Genomic DNA, 17597 nt, shown 5'->3' with positions numbered 1-17597 from the left:
TAAAACCTTAAGCTTTTTAAAAATAATAAGTAAATATATTTATTTAAAGGCTTAGCACTAGGTTATAGCTTAATTATATAATTATAAAATTAATAAAATATAAAAATATTTACTTTTACTTTAAAAAATATATTTATATATTTATAATATTATTTAAGTAGCAGGATTTTTTTAACCTTTACCTTATTAAAATATATTATAATATAGTTTTTTTATTTTAAAATTTATATTAAAAGTATTTTAACTTTTATAATAATTTTTATAATATATTTTTATAATATTATTATATATTATAAGTATTTAAAATTATACTTTACTTTTTAACTATATATTTAATTATTAATTTACTAATTTAAAATAAGTATTATAGCTAGTAGCCATAGGAATCTTAAAATTATATTATAATTATTAATATTAATAACTTTAAAATTTTATTAATAATACTATATATTACATGTAAAATCTTTAGTATAAATTATAAGTATATATTTTTTATAAAATATTATTATATAGTTATTAACTATATATATTTTATAAGCTAATTTTTTATTTTATATTAAGTAGGACTTTACCCAGTGCTAATTTATAAAATTTATTTTTATTTTAAAATTAATAAAAACCCTTATATATTATTATTTATTATTTTTATTTTTTATTTTTATTTAAATTACCTAGGCCCATGGTATATTTTTTTATTTTATATAAATTTTTAAAACTTATATTACGCAAAGCTTTAAGGTTTTATATTTTTTATATTATTAAATTTACTTAAAAGTTACTATTATAAAAGCGCTTTTTTTTTTAATTTTTACTTAGTAATTAATAATATTACTTAAAATATTTAGCATGGCTATAGTTTAGGTATTTATTAAAATATAGCTTTTTTATAAATAAAAAATTATTTAAATTATTAAGTTATTTTATACTAGTATTTACTTTTATATTTTTTTTAATAATAAAAAGTGCCCTAACTTTAGTTATTAATAGCCTTATATAAGTTTAATTAAAAAACTTTTTTTTATAATAGTTTTTTTTTACTTAAGCATGTTATTTTTAATATTTATTAAGTATAATATATAATTATTATAGTGCTTTAGTTTTTAGTATTTATAAATAAAAAATATTTTTTATATATTTTTTAGGATTTTTTAGTATAGGTATTTTTAATACTAGTTATTTTTATATTTATAAGATAAGTATTTTTTTAATTTAATTTAGTAATTATATAAATTACTTAATAATTTATTATAGTTATTACTTTATATTACCCTACTTAATTAATAAGTTATTAACCAGCACTATTTTATTATTAATTATTTTAATTAATATATTAAAATTTTTTTAAATAAATATAATTTTTATTTTATAAATATTAAATTATTTTTTATTTATAATTTTTTATTAAAAATTTAATAAATTAAAATATTTTATAGCTATTATTTAAGTAATAAGTTAAAGAGGTTTTAAAGTATATTTTTATATTTAACTTTTAATTATTAAATTTTTTAATATTATTTACCTAGTATGGTTTTATAAATAATAATTTTTTTAAATTTTTTTTTAAAATTATATTATTATTACTATAACCCCTTTAATAATTTTTTTTAAATTATAAGGTTATTAAAGTTTATTTAGCACGGGACTATTAATTACTTAATAAATTAAATAAATATATTATATATTTATTAATTAACTTTAGCTTTTATAATTTATTAGCATACCTTTTTAATTTAAGTATAAATTTATTAATATTTTTTTTATAATATTTTTATTTTTATAATTTTTTTTTTACTAAAATTACTTTTAATATTACTTATAATTTTTTAATAATTTTTTTATTACTTTTATTTTCTTGCCCCTAGGCAGGTATTTTATATTTTAATATTTTTTATATAATTTAAAATTTAATAGCAGGGGCGCCCTTAAGATTTTTTAATTAAAAATTTATAATTTTTTTTATGTATATTAGTTAATTATTAAGTTAGGGTTTATAATTACTTTTTTAAAGTATTATTTATTAGTTTTTAAAATTAAGTTTATTACCTAGCTATTATATAAAACAAGTTTTTTTTTAAAAAAAAAGTAATTAAAATTATAAGTTATGTTTATATATTATAATAAGCTTAAAAAATATAAACTATTATAATAAAAAAGGTATTATATATTTATAATAAGAACTAATTACTAATTTTTTAAATTAAAGTTTTAAATTAAACTTAATATTTTATATATTATATAACTAGCTGCTGCCTTAGCACGCGGCTAATTTAATGCTAAAGTTTTTTTACCCAGCGGCCTTAGGCCGCTAGATTACATTATTATAACATTATGCAGTTGCAACACCATAATGGTAATAACAAGTAATAGTATCTTTTTAATAATTAAAGTTTTTTAATAAAGCTTTTATATTTTAAGTTATAATTATTAGTAATAAGGTAGTTTAAATTTTTATGCTATATATAAGCTTATAAGGGGAATATTTTATTAAAATATTAATATAGGTGTTTAAAGTTGCCTATAAGTAAAGTAAAGCTTTTACTTATTTATTTAAGTACTTTAAACTTATAATAATATAGTATAAAAAAACTTTTATAATTTAATTTAACCTTTTATTTTATTTATTTACCTAAGCATGCCATGCTATTATAAAGTAAAGTTTTACCTTTAACTTAATAAATAATACTTGCTAAAGTTTACCTATAAACTTTAAGTTTTTATTACTAATAATTATAGTTAAAAAACCTTAATTAACTATAGCTTATTTTAATAAAAGTACTATAACCTAATTATATGCTTTTTAGTTATTTTTACTAAGTAAGATTATTAATTATCTTATGTAATAATAAGTATAAGTAAGTATTATATTTAATTTATTTTATACTATTAGTAATATAGTAACTATATTAATAGCTATTATATAAAAAAAATATTTAGTAAAAGTAATAATTATAGGCTACTATAAAACTTATAATTTCTTTTTTAATATTATAGGTATAATAAGTAGTTAGTAATATAAAATTTAACTTATTTTAATTTTAGGTAAAAAAATATAATTACTAAATTTTTTATTATATAATAAATACCTAAATAACCCTTATTATTATAAGCTATATGTATAACTTTCAATTTTAATACTAGTGGGATATAAAGTATTTTTATAAAAAATAATATTTTATAAGGCATTAAATAAATAAAACCATTTTTATTTATTTAATAAGGTAAAGTAATAAAATATTTTAATATATAATTAGCTTTAAAAACTTTTTTATTTTTTTTTATTTTTTAATTATTAATATAGCCCTGTAAAAGCTTTTACTAAAATTTTTTAAAATATTATATTATTAAAATAATTTATATATAAAAAATATTTAAGAAATACTTTATATTTATTTTACTATTTTTAGTATAAAAAAAGTTAAAATAATATATTAAGTACTATATTTATCTTTCCTAGCTTATAAAAAATCTAAAATTTAAATTACTATAAAAAGATTAAAGCCTATACTAATTATAAATTAAGTTTTTTTAAAAACTTAGTAACTAGTATTTTTTATTTTATAATATTTGAAGTACTAGTATAATTTATATATATAAAAATTATTTTTTAATAAGATTTTACTATATAACGCAGTTTTTTAATTACTTATGTCGGACCCAACGGGGCGATATAATAAGATAGTAGAAAGTTAATTCTCCTAAGTAACTATCTCGGCGGGTAAGTAGATACATGCTAATAATTAAGTAGGAAAAACCAAGTGTGTAAATAATATTAAAAAAAAAAAAATAAGAACATAATAAATCCCCTTATTAAAAAAAATAATATTATTTTTAGTGCTTTAATTAAGCTTAAAGCTTTAGTTTATTTTCCGCGCTTAGTTTTTTTAGTTTTTTTACTTAATTTTATTTAATATAAAGCCTAGGTTATTTATATAGCTTTTATAAATAAAAATATTATTTATAGTATTATTAGTAAACTATTAAAAAAAATAGTAAAGTAATTAAAGTTAAAATTTTTTATTATATTTACTATATAATTATATTAGTAACCATTTTTAGGTAATATATAAATTATTTGCATAAGCGCTTTAATATAAAATACTTAAAAATATTAAAACTATTTAAAAAAACTACCCGGGAGTAGGCCTTTATACCTTACTTATTATATTTTTTATTAAAAAACTTAATTATTTTAGTAACTTTTATTTAGGCTTTAATATTATTTACTAGGTTCTTAAATTATTTTATAAAAGCTATATTAATAATAATAAGCGCATGTATTATATTAAAAATAATTTTATTTATAATAGTAATTAGTTTTTTAAAACCTAGGGCAGTAACTTTTTAAGTAAACATGCTTTTAGGTTAGTAAATAAAAAATTTTTTATAAAGTTTAATAATTAGCTTAAATTTTTAAAGTTTTTTAGCTTGTATTTATTTATAATTAATAGGTTTAAAAGTAGCAAGAAAAAATAGGTATTTTTTACTATATTTTAAATAGGTATTATTAACTAGCTTTTAAAACTTTTTATAGTAGGCCTTATTATTAAATTATATAAGACTTAAATATTATTTAATATCCCCTTTTAAAATAAGTATTTAATTATTACTAGTTATTATATACTAAATAGTATTTTTCTTTTTTAGCTAGGGTATAATAAGCTTTAAAACACAGCCTTTATTAACTTAAAAATTAGTTTTTATTACTTTATATATAGGCGGGGTGTAATTACTAAAAATACCTATTAAAATTTTTATAATTTTATTAATATTTAATATATTAAAAATAAGCCTAACTAAAACTAAATTAATTAATATTTTTATATTTTTATTAATAAATGCGCGGTAATATAAATAAAGAAATATAAAAAATTATTTAAACTACAAGATATTATTTAAATAGTTATAAAAGTAATTATTATTTATTTAAATTAATGTTTTAACTTAGTGTACTTATTTTTTTAAATTAGTTTTAATAATAGGGTCTTCCTAGGGAATCTTAATTTATATAAAAAATTTATTATTAAAAATATTTTTATAATTACTCTTACCGGCCTAGTTTATTTAAAGTAAATTATTAATTATACTTTTAAATTAAGTAATAATATTATTATTATTTATTATTTTAAGCTATTTAACATGGGCCTTAAAATAATTTATAATTTTTTTTTAGTTTATAATAAAAAGGGCTTTATTATTTTTAAAAAACTTAATTTATTACTTAAGCTCGCGAATAATTTTTTAAGTTTTTATTTTTTTTTATTTAAAAAAATATTATTTAAATTAAATAAACTAGTAGTGGAACTTCCGTTCGCCATGGTAAGTAAAAAATTAAACTTTTAGTAAAAAATTAAAGAATAATAGTAAGTAATAGTAAAAATTAAAAAAAAAAAGATAAAAAGTGGTAAGAAGAGAGGTAGGAAAGTTAAGTAAAGGTAAAAAATAAAAAAAGGTATATATATTATGGGGTAAAAAATATTAGGCTTTATTAAAATAATTAGGCCTTATTAAAATAAATATAAAATATAAAAAATACCCCTTAAAAAAAGAAAAAAAATTAAAAAAGTTAAAATATAAAAATATTAAAAAAACGCTACGGGGTATAGTAAATAAAAGTTACTAAAAAAAGTAAAAAAAAAGTATAAAAAGGTAAAAAATAAGTTAAATTAATTTTTTTTTATTACTAGGACTATTTTAGTTATCCTAATTATTTTAATTATTTTAATTTTTAAAATTTTTAATAAGGTTTTTAATACCTGCTAAATTTTAAAATAGTTTTTACTAGTTACTTTTAAAACTATATTTTTTTATTTTACTAGGTATTAAGTTACTAGCATGCTATATTAGCTATAATATATTATATACTTAGTAAGGATTTTCTTAACCTTTTAATAATTAATATTATTAAAAAACTAATTATTTTTAATTACTAAAGGTTTATAATATTATTAGCTATAAAAATTTAAATAAATAGGTTTAAGCTATATAATTAAAATTATAAGGTAAATTTTTTATATAAATAAAAAATTTATTAAGTAAAATAAATAACTAATTTTTTTTAAAACTTTAAATAAACTGGTGTATTATTAAAAGAATTTTATAAAATAACTTTAAATATAAGTAACTAAAATATTATAGCCTTTATAAAAATATAAGTAAGTAAAATTATTTTTATATAGCTTTAAGGGCTTGTAATTTTTATTATATATTAATTTTATAATTATTAAGGTATATTTTAAAGCTTTTTTTATATTAATACATGCGGAGAAATCTTATATTTATATATATTTTAAAAGGTTTTATAGGTATTAAAATTCCAGCCTAAAAAATAGCTTTTAAAAAGTTTTATTTATTATATAGTTAATAAAACTATTAATAGCTATAATAATTATAAAAATTATTTTAAACTATATAAGGTTTAAATACTAGGTTATATTATATTTTAGCATAATTTTAATTATTTAAATAATTTTTTTTATTTAGCTATTAATTTATAGGTAAAATATAGTTAAATATAGCTAATATATATTTATTACCTTTAGCATATTTTTTTAAAAGGTGCTAAAAAAACACGCGTTTTTATTAAAAATAAAGATTTTTAATATTAATTAATTATAAAATTAAAAGTAATTAACTAGTTTTATATTTTATTTATAGGCTTTTTAAATAAAAATTCTAGGTATTAGGCCAATTTTTTTAAAGTATTTATTATAAGTAATAAAAAGTTAATTAAACCTTTTTAATATTAATAGCAAGTGTATAATAAAATTAATTATTATAATATAAAAAAAATAAATAAAGGGGTAATTAATTATAAGTTCCTATATAAATAATAATAATATACTTTATTTTTTAAATAAATAAAATAATATACTATATACTTTTATAGTAAAAAATAGCTTTTATAACTTATAAAATTATATATATTTTTTAAGTACTTATTTAGTTTTTAATAGCTATTATTATTATAAATAAGTTAAAAAAAGTTTTTAAGTAAAAATTTAGGTAGGTAAAGCTAAAATTTATTATTTAAAAAACTTTTTATATTATTATTACTAGGTATTCCAGCGTTAACTTTACTATAAGTAAAAAAAGTAAAATATATAAAAGTATTATTATATAAGTGCATGTATTATTTAAGTATATATAATAAATTATTATATTTATAATAGAAAAAAACCACGGGCATAAAAAGTTTCTTAAAATTTTATAATATTTTTAAAATTAAACTTATATAAGTATTATTTAGGTATATATTTTTAATATATTATTTAAACTTATTTAATAAAAAAATAAAAAAAATAGTAAAGGCATGTTCCTAGTTTATTTATAAATAATTAAGGTTAAATTTATTATATAATTAAGTAAGATATTTTTTAATATAAAAAAGGGTATTTATAATAATATTTATTTTACTTAAATAATAAAATACCCTAAGCTTAAATTATTAAGTATATTAAAATATATAAATAAGCCTTTTATTTATTTTTTTAGGGGAGATTATTACTATAAATTTTTAAGTTATAATATTAGGTGTTAAAGCATGGTTTATATAAGTTATAATAAAAAGCTTTATAAATTTAATTATATAGTATATTTTATATATTATTTAAATAAAATATAAGACTTTTATTTTTATAAGCTAGTAGTTAAACTTTGCTATTATAAGTATTTAACTTAAAAATAATATAAGGTATATTATAGTCCGTGGTAGAGGTTTAAATAAATTTTAATAATTATAACTATTATAAATATAATATATTATAGTACTATAGCTATTCTTAAAAAAATTAAGATTTATATAAAGTTATTAATATTTTTTAAAGTAAGCTAAAAATATAAAAAATTAAAAAGCTTTTTTAAGTATAAAAAAAGCTTTTAAATTATTATTAAATTATTTTATTAATATTTTTATAAAATAAGATTTTTTAGTAGGGCCTTTAAAAAGCGCTTTTTAAAATAAAATAGTTTTTATAGCCTAAAGGGGGGCAGTAATTTTACTATAATTTTTAATATAGTTATAAAATTATTTAGTAACTTTTAAAAAAGTCTTAAGTTTTAATAATAAAGTTAAAAAAGTAAAAGCCTTTATTATTACTAGCTTTTTTTTTAAAATAAATATTTTTAATATATTAACCCTTTAGCTAAGTAATTATATAAATAAAAAATTAATAAATAACTTTACTAGCTTAAGGTAAATATTTATATTATTTAGCTTTATAAAAAGTATTTAAAAATATTAAATATATGTTTTAATATTTTAAAAGTTATAATAAGGTTATTAATATATACCCTGTAAAACTTACGGAGTTTTTTAAAATTAAGATTTATTATTTTTTATATATAAAAAATATTATTAATAAAACCTATTATAATAATATAAAATTACTTTTATTTTTAATATATAATTATAGCCATGTATTTTTAGTTTTTTTTTATAAGTATTTATTAGTAAAAAAAATAAAAGGTATTTATAATAGTAATATAAAAATATTTAGTAATTATTATAATAATTTTCTTTTAAGTAAAAATAAAATAAAAATTTAGTTAAACTTAATTATTTAAATTTTTTAAATTAATTATTAAATATTTTTTAAGCTTTTAGGTGCTATTATTAAAAATATATTTATATATAATAAATACTAGCCTTATTAAAAAAGTATAGCCTATATATTATAATATTTTTTTAAGCATGTAGGAAATTAAATAACTTATTTATTACTTTTTAAGTATTTAGACCTAAAAAATATACTTTAAGTTTTAAAAAATAATTTTTTTAGTTATTTTTTATTATTAGGTGTATTTACTAATTTTTTAGTATATTAATAACTTTTAAAAATTTTTATTATAAATAAGTAAATTTATATACTAGGGCTTCCAAAGCTACTACTACTTAAAAAAATTTAATATATATATTAATATTATTAAAAAGCTTTTTAATTAATTATTATTTATAGGCAACTAAGATTTTTAAGGTATTTTTTAAAGGATTAATAAAAAGTTTTTTAGGAAAGTATTTTAAAAAAAAGGATTATCTAGTTTTTTATAAGGTTTATAAATAAGTAAAAATAACTAATATTTTTTAAAAAAAGTTAAATATTTACCTTATTTACTATAAGGTACTTAATATTTAATATATAATTAATTTAGTATTTTTTTAAAATAGTAATAAAATAATTTGTTATATTTATTACCTTAATATAAGTAAAATTATAATTAACTAGGTATATATATAAAAGCTTTTTATATACTTAACATGGTTTAAAAATAAAATTTTAATTAAAAAAATCTATATTTACCTTAGCTAGTATAGCTATAAATAAATACAAGGGCATAGTAACATATTATATTATATATATAAAAATTAATATAATATAATATTATTTTACATGCACTTATAATAAAAATTTTAAATATTTATAAAATTATAAAATACCTATATACTTACCAAGGTTTAAAGTAATTTTTTTTAAGTTAATATATTTATGCTAATTAAAACTTTAATTTTAAAGTTTTTAACTAGGTATATTTTTATAATAATTTTATTATATGCTTTTTAACCTTTACTATAGCTAAAAAAGTATAATAAAATATTTATAAAATATATAGTTATATATTTAAACTTTATACCTAAAATTATTATAAGCTTTGCTTTTTAAAATATAGTATTTAGTAAAAGTTTTTTAATAAAAAATTTATTTATTATAGTAACTAAGCTGCCTATATTTAAGTAAATATTTTTAAAGTAATAAAAAGTTCCTGCTATATAAACTTTTATTATAATATATTTTTATAAATATAGCTTAATATCCTATAATTTTAGTAGTTTTTTTAATTTTATAATATTAACTAAAATATTAAAAGTTAAGCTAATTTTTGCTTTTTAAAAAATTCTTAAAATATTTTTTTATATATTAATATAGTTTATTAAAAAAATTAAATAAGGCAGGGTAAAAAAAGCATGTAAATATAAAAATATTTTTTATAATTTTAATACTTTTAACTATAATATTAAAAAAATACTTATTATTATTATATTTATTATTATAGCCTAAATTATATAAATTTTTTATAAATTTAAAGGATTTATAATAAGCTTTTTTAATTATTTATTATATTTATTAATTATTTAGGGCTAATAAATCTTAAAATATATAATTAATTATTTTATTAAAAGTTTTTATATTACTTATTTTATTTATAGCTATATAAAATACTTGTTATACACGCTATTAATTTTATATTTATTAATTACTATTATTATTTATTTTAAAAATTTTTATAACTTACTATTATTACTATGCTTGCGGAGCAGGTAAATTATAAAATTTATTTATTATTTAAAGCTAACTAGGTTATAAAGCACTAAAGTTTTTATTTTATTATTAATAAAAAATCCTGCCTTGTGCTGGCCTTTAAAAATTCCTGTTTTTTTAATTTTAAAAGTTTTTTTAATTTAGCCAGGGATTTTATTATTATAGCCAGGGATTATTTTATTTTTATAAATAAATAAATACTAAAATATAAATAAGTTGCCTAAAATTATTAAAAACATTTTAGTTATTTAAGTAGTATTTATTTTAATTACTTTAGCAAAAAATAAATTATGCTTTACTAGTAAAATATCCATGGTTTTAGTTTTTAGTATATTAAAATACTAAATTTTACTAGGTAATAAACTTTAATTTAATTAAGTTAATAAACTAGCCTAAAGTTATATTCTTATTTAGTTTAAAAAAAATTTTTTAATAAGGGTTTAAAGGCACACTAAGTAATTATTATTTATAAGTATATATTATTTATTCTTGCTACTTTACACACACGTATTACCTTTTAAATAAATTTCCTAGGGATTATTTTAGCATGTAAGTTATTAAACTTATAATAAAAAAAGTTAACTTTAAACCTTGCTTTAAAAATGCAAAAATAAAATTTTTATACTAGTTAAGTAAACTAGCTATTTTTTGATTGATTAATTAATTAATTAATTAATTAATAAGTTACCCTGTTCTAGCCCCTAAGCAAGGCCCTACCGGGGGGTTTTAGTAGCTAACTAATTATTAAATATATAAAATTTTTAGGGGCCTTTAAGCCTAATTATTTTTAATACCTATTATTTTCCAGGGGCGTATTTTTAGGGCTTATAAAATACTTAAGTTTTATATAAAAATTTTAAACTAGCTTTAAACTAGCTTTTAACTAGCTTTTTATTATTTAATAACTTAATAACTTATATTAAAAAAATAATTATATAATATGCTTAAATATTACTAGGTTAGTATACTTTTAAAAGCTATTATTTTTAAATTTTAATAATTTTAAAAATAGGGAGTTAGGCTTTTTAAGGGCTATAAAAATAAAATATAATATAAAAAAATAAAACCTAGGTAAAAAATATAATAACTTATAATATTTTATTATTTTTTTTATATTACCTAGGCACCTTTTTAGGCTTTTTTTATTTTAAGCTTTATTATTATTAAAAAAGGTTAATATAAGGGCTAATTACTAAAAAAAATTATTAAAGTTATTAAATTATAGGGTTTATTTAAGGGGTTATTTAAAAAAATTATTTAAAATTATTAAGTTAAAAGTTAATTACCTTAAGGCATGCCCAAGGTAAAAAGTTTTTTAATATACCTAGGGGCTTAAAAAATATTAATTACCTAGGCTTAAGCATAGGTACTAGCTTAAAACTAAACTTAGGGTTTTTTTAAAAGGTAACTTTATTAATTAAAAATATAAAACACCCTAAGGTAATAAAAAACTAAGTAATTTTTTAAATATTTTTAAGTAAGTTAAAAAAAATTTTAAGGCTTAAAAGTGGCCCCTTTTAAAATTAATATTATAAAATAATATACTTAAGGCAGGTATAAAAAATATAATTTATTATTTTAAAAATATTATAATACTATAAGTAATAATTAAATTTAACTTAACTAATATAATAAAGGTACGCCTTAAGGCTTAATTTACTAATATAAATTTAAAATAAAATATTATATTTAGTAAGTATTAAGCCTAGGTATAGCCTAAGTAAAAACTTTTTTAAAAATATTTAAAGCTTTTAAAGGGTTACTTTAGTAATAAATTACTTTTAGGCCTTTTATTATTATTATTTAATATTATTTTTTAAGTGTTAGTTTATAATAAATTAAAAAGGGTAAAAAAAATATTATTAAATAATAATATTAAGGGGCTTTAAGCACCCCTAGGGTGATATTTAATAGTATACTTAATAATATTATTAATATACTTATTTTTTAAAATATTTATATATACCGGGATTTAGTAAAACCTAGTATTTTATTTTTATTAATAATAGTTTTTAAATAAAATAATAATTTTTTTAATAAAATACTACCCTAAGGCCTGGCGTGGCTAGGTAATAGTTTTTAAGGTTTTTTAATTATTAATATAAATTTTAATTATTTTATAAAAGTAAGGGTTATTTTAAGTAAGTTAAAATATTAATATAATTTTTATAAGCTTTACCACGGGGACTATATTAATATTTTTAATATTTATATATATTAAAGCTTTACGCCTAGGCTTTAAAAATATTATAATTATTTTAACTTATTTATTAATACTTAACTTATTAATATAAATTTTTAGGGTATTAATATATATTAAATAATAAATTTTATAAGTAATAATAGCAAGATTCTTGCAGGCTTTAATAATAATTAAAGGTAATTTTTATTATAAAAAAATTATAAATAATTATTTTATTTTAATTTTTTTAATATTAATACTAGTTTAAAGCACTAGCTTTTTTTAGCTACCTTTAATAAAAATTTTAGGCTTTAATAAAATATTTTTTAGGTAGTAATTTTAATATATCCCGGGAAAAAAGTAACCTTAATAAAAATGCTAAGTTAAGTAAGTTATAGTATTATTAGTATTAGTATTAAATATAATTTAGTATTAATAATAGTAATATTAATAATATAAAAGTAATTTAGTATTAAGTACCCCGTGGCATGCTAAATAATAATAAGCTTTTATATTTAAGTATTATAAAAAGCTAATTATCCCTAAGTATAAAAAATATATTAAATAAAAATAATATAGGTAATAACTAGGGTAATACAGGCGTGGTAAATTAAGTATTTATTATAAAAAAAAGCCCCTAGTAAAAGCTTTTTAAGGCTAAAAAAGTTTAAAAACCGCGGGTATAGTAGTAATTAATATAATTAAAATAAGGGCTAAATATAAGGTACTAGTTTAAGTATATACCTAGTAATTTAATAATATTTATAAGTAAAATTAATATATTATTTAAGGCTAGTAAAGGCCCTAGGCCCAGGTATTTTTAATATTAAAAAATTACCTAGTAAATAAAAAAATTATAAAGGTAAAAAAAGGTAAATTTTTTAAAAATAAATACTAAGGCATAAGTAGCTACTTATTAATAATACTTAGTATTAAAAATAATTACTAGGGCTTAATAATTAATATTTACTATATTATTAATAACTATAACTATAGTATTATTAATATAGCCTAGCTAGGTAATAATTATAATACTTAAAAAATTTAAAGGTGCCTTTAACTTTAAAAATATAAATAAACTAGGTAGCATAATACTAGGCTTAAAAAGCTTATATAAAAAAATATTTAGGGTATTATTAGTATTAAATATAAAAATTATTAAAAATATTAATAGGTAAAGTATTAATACTAAAAAAAATAGTAATAGTAAAATAAAAATATTAAAAAATAAATATTAAGGTATTTTATTTTAAAAAGTTAAGTTATTAATAGGGGAGCGCTAGGGCGTGCTATTTAAGGGTAATAAGTATATATTAATAAGCTTTTTTTTTATTAAGTTAGCGTTATAAAAAAGGTAAAAAATTAGTAAAAAAAAAAGTTTTAAAAAATACTTATAATAATAAAAGCTTTAGGCTACTTAAAGCTTAAAAATACTAGTATAATATACTAGTTTTTTAAAAAGCTTTTTAACTAGTAAATTATTTTTTTAAGCACTTATTATTTATATAAGTTATAAAAAAAATAAGTATAAAAAATATTATTAAAAGCGCTAAAAATATTAAAAAATAAAATATTAATAATCTTACCCTTTTTTTATATTATAGTAATAATTTTTAATATAAAATATAGGGTTATTTTAATATTTTAACCCTTTTAACCTTTATAATAATATTTAAAAAAAAGTTTATAATATTTAACTAGGTAGCTAAGTTAAAAGGTAAAAACCCTTTTAAAAACCTTACTTAGCATGTTAAAAAGGGTAATAAGGTAATATAATTTAAGTTTTATATAATTATTTTTACTAGGCTTGTAAAGTGCTATTATTTAAAACTTATAAAAATATTAAAGGTAATAGCTAAGCTAAATATAATTATTATAAATAATAATTAATTAAGGTATTAATTAATTTATTAATACTTAAAAGGCTTAATTAATAATAATATTAAAACCTAGGGCTTTATTTACCCCCGGGTATTAAATTTTTTAAAAAACCTTTAAAAAATTTTTTTTGGGACCTTTAGTTACTTAAGGTAGGTAAAGCTTATAATATTAATAAGATTAGTATTTAATAATAATAAAAAAAATATTTTAATAAAAAAAAAAATATTTTAATAAAAAAAAAATATTTTAATAAAAAAAATAACCTTATTATAAGGTGTATAAGCTTTTTTATTTTTATAAAATAATAATAATATATAAGCTTAGTAAAAAAATTAATTTTATATTTATTATAATAATGCCTAAACTTTATAAAAAATTTTACTAGCCTAAAACACCTTTTTATAATAAGCTTAATAATATAAAAAGTAAATAAGGTTTTTATTAGCCTTTAGCTTATAATAATAATTAATAATTATTTATTTAGGGGCTTTATAATAATATTAATAATAATATTTAATAATAAGGCAGCGGGCTTAATAAGTAATTTTTTATAATTAATAATATTTTAGGGTAAACCCTAGGTATAATTTTTTAATAAAATAAAATTATAATATTATAATATTAATAATATTTAATATAGCTTTAATAATAGTAGCTATAATAATATTAATATTAATAAATAAGTTTAATAATACTAGTAGCAGGAGAAATAATAATTTATAAAATTTAATAATATTTATTATTTTTTAATTTTATTATAGTAATAGCTAGTTAATAATAAAATTAAAATTAATTTTAACTTTAATAAAAAAATAATTAAAAATTTTTAAAATACTAGTAACCTAAATTTAGCAAGCCTAGTTTTTAAAATCTTATAAAACTAAGTATAAATTAATTATAAAGCCTAGTACCTTAAGTTCCCTAAGGTTAAGTTTAATATTAAACTTATTAATATTAAAATATTTTAATATTAAAAACTTAATAATAAGGTTATTAATAAAGTATATTATAATAAGCTTTAAAATTACTTTATTTATATACTTTTTAGCTTTTTTACTATTTAAACCAGGGGCGTAAATATTTAAGTAAATAAAAGTTATTTTAAGGGGCCTAGTTTATATAAGTAAAAGGTAATAAAAGTAAAAATTATTAATAAACTAAGCCTTTAAATTTACTTATTTTAATAAAATAAGGCTAGTGGCTAAAAAAAAGGGGGGGGAAAAAAAGGTTTAGGGTAGTATTAAAAAAGGTATTAATAATATTAATAAGGTTTATAAAAATAGCTAAAGTATTTTTTTAACTAAAATAAGCAGGTAATAAGCCTATTAAGTATAATTATATAAAAAGGGTAAATTTTAATTAATAAATAAAGCTTTTAGCTAGCATGTTAAGGCTAGCAGCTAGGCCTATTTTAAAAAAATTATAAATATTAAAATTTTTAATAATAATATATTTAGCACTAAGGTATAAGCTATTAACTAAAAAAAGGGTATTATATAAGCTAATAATATTAAAGTTAAGTTAATTAAAAGGGTTATATATATTATAAATATATATTTTAAGTATAAAAAAACTAGTATTAAAGTTAATAATAATTAAGGTAGTAAAAATATTTAAATATATTAATTACTAGTAAATCCCTTTTTTAATATATAAGCATGTTTTAAAAATTATTAGTTAAAAAATAAAAAAATAAAAAATTAAAATAAGCCCTAGTTTTTTTTAATAAATATATAATATTAAATATTAGGTTAACCTATAATTTTTAAATAATAAGTATTATATACCTAAAAACTTAGTAATTTTTAAATAATAATACTATGGCTAAATCTAGTAAGTTTTTAATATTATATTAAAAAATAAATAGTGTAATTAGCTTAAAAATAAAAAAAAAATATATAAAAAAGGGCTAGGAAAAAGGCTTAAAAAAAAGCTTAAAAAAGGGTTTATAAATAAAAAGTATTATAAAAAAAGTGCCTAGTTATAATTAATTAGTATTATTATTATAATTAATATTTTTTATTTTTATATTATTTTTTAAAATAATATTTTTAAAACCCTTTTAAGCCCAAGGCATACTAGCTATAAAAATATTTTAAAAATAACTTAAAAAATAAATAATATTTTTTAGGCTTTAAGCACAGGATACTAGCTCTTTTTAATAATTAAATTAATATAATATTTAGGTTATAATATTAAAAGGATTAAAATATTAGTTTAGGCTTGGTTCCTGGCCTAGTAAATACTAAAAATTATTTAAAATTAGGGTTATATAAAACTAGCATGTTTTTTTTCCTAGTATTACTAGTATATTAAATAAAGTAATATTAAATTTTATTTTTTATTTAATAGCCATGCTTGTAGGGGAAGGCTTTAATAAAAATAAGTATATTATTTATATATACTAGGCTTAGGGTATTATAGTTAAAATAACTTAATTTATTATTAAAAAAAAAATTACTAAAACGTTTTAATTTTAGGGTTTTATACTTATTAATAATTTTTTTTACATGGTTTTTATACTTAGCTAGCTATAGTAGGTATAATATTTTTAAATTTAATAGGTATACCTTACCTAATAGCCTAAGGTATATTAGCATAATATTAATTATATATTTTTAAAAAAACTTATTTAAAAATAATACCTCCGCCCGGGAAAATTAAAAGCTTTATATTTACTTAACTAGTAGTGCTAGTATTATAAATATTATTTATTTTATATTATAGCTAGTAAATAAAAAAAAGGCTAAAAAAAATATAATATTAATATTAAAATTAATTTTTAACTTATTCCTAGGCTTTAATATTATATTATTTATATATTTATTTATTAAAAGGCTTAGCTTACTAGGGGCTAGTTTAATTACTATAATAAAGGGCTTAATAAAGGGCTTAATAAAGGGCTTAATAAGGGGCTTAATAAAAAGCTTAATATTTAATAAAAAAATAAAGGTTTATAATAGGGCAGAGGTATAAAAAATAAAAGTATTTAAAAATAAAAAAAATATATTTATTAAAATATTTAAAATTAAAAAAATTAAATATATTTTTTAGTTATATTATACTTATTAAAATATTTTTAAGGTATAAAGCTAGTAATTTAAAATATAAAATAAAAAAATAAATAAAATACTTAAAGGTATAAAGCTAGTAATTTAAAATATAAAATAAAAAAATAAAAAAAATACTTAAAGGTATAAAGCTAGTAATTTAAAATATAA

The sequence above is a fragment of the Aspergillus mulundensis genome (assembly GCF_003369625.1).
Source record: "Aspergillus mulundensis strain DSM 5745 chromosome Unknown scaffold_16, whole genome shotgun sequence".
Lineage (NCBI taxonomy): Eukaryota > Fungi > Ascomycota > Eurotiomycetes > Eurotiales > Aspergillaceae > Aspergillus > Aspergillus mulundensis.
Note: the sequence above shows the minus strand (reverse complement) of the source record.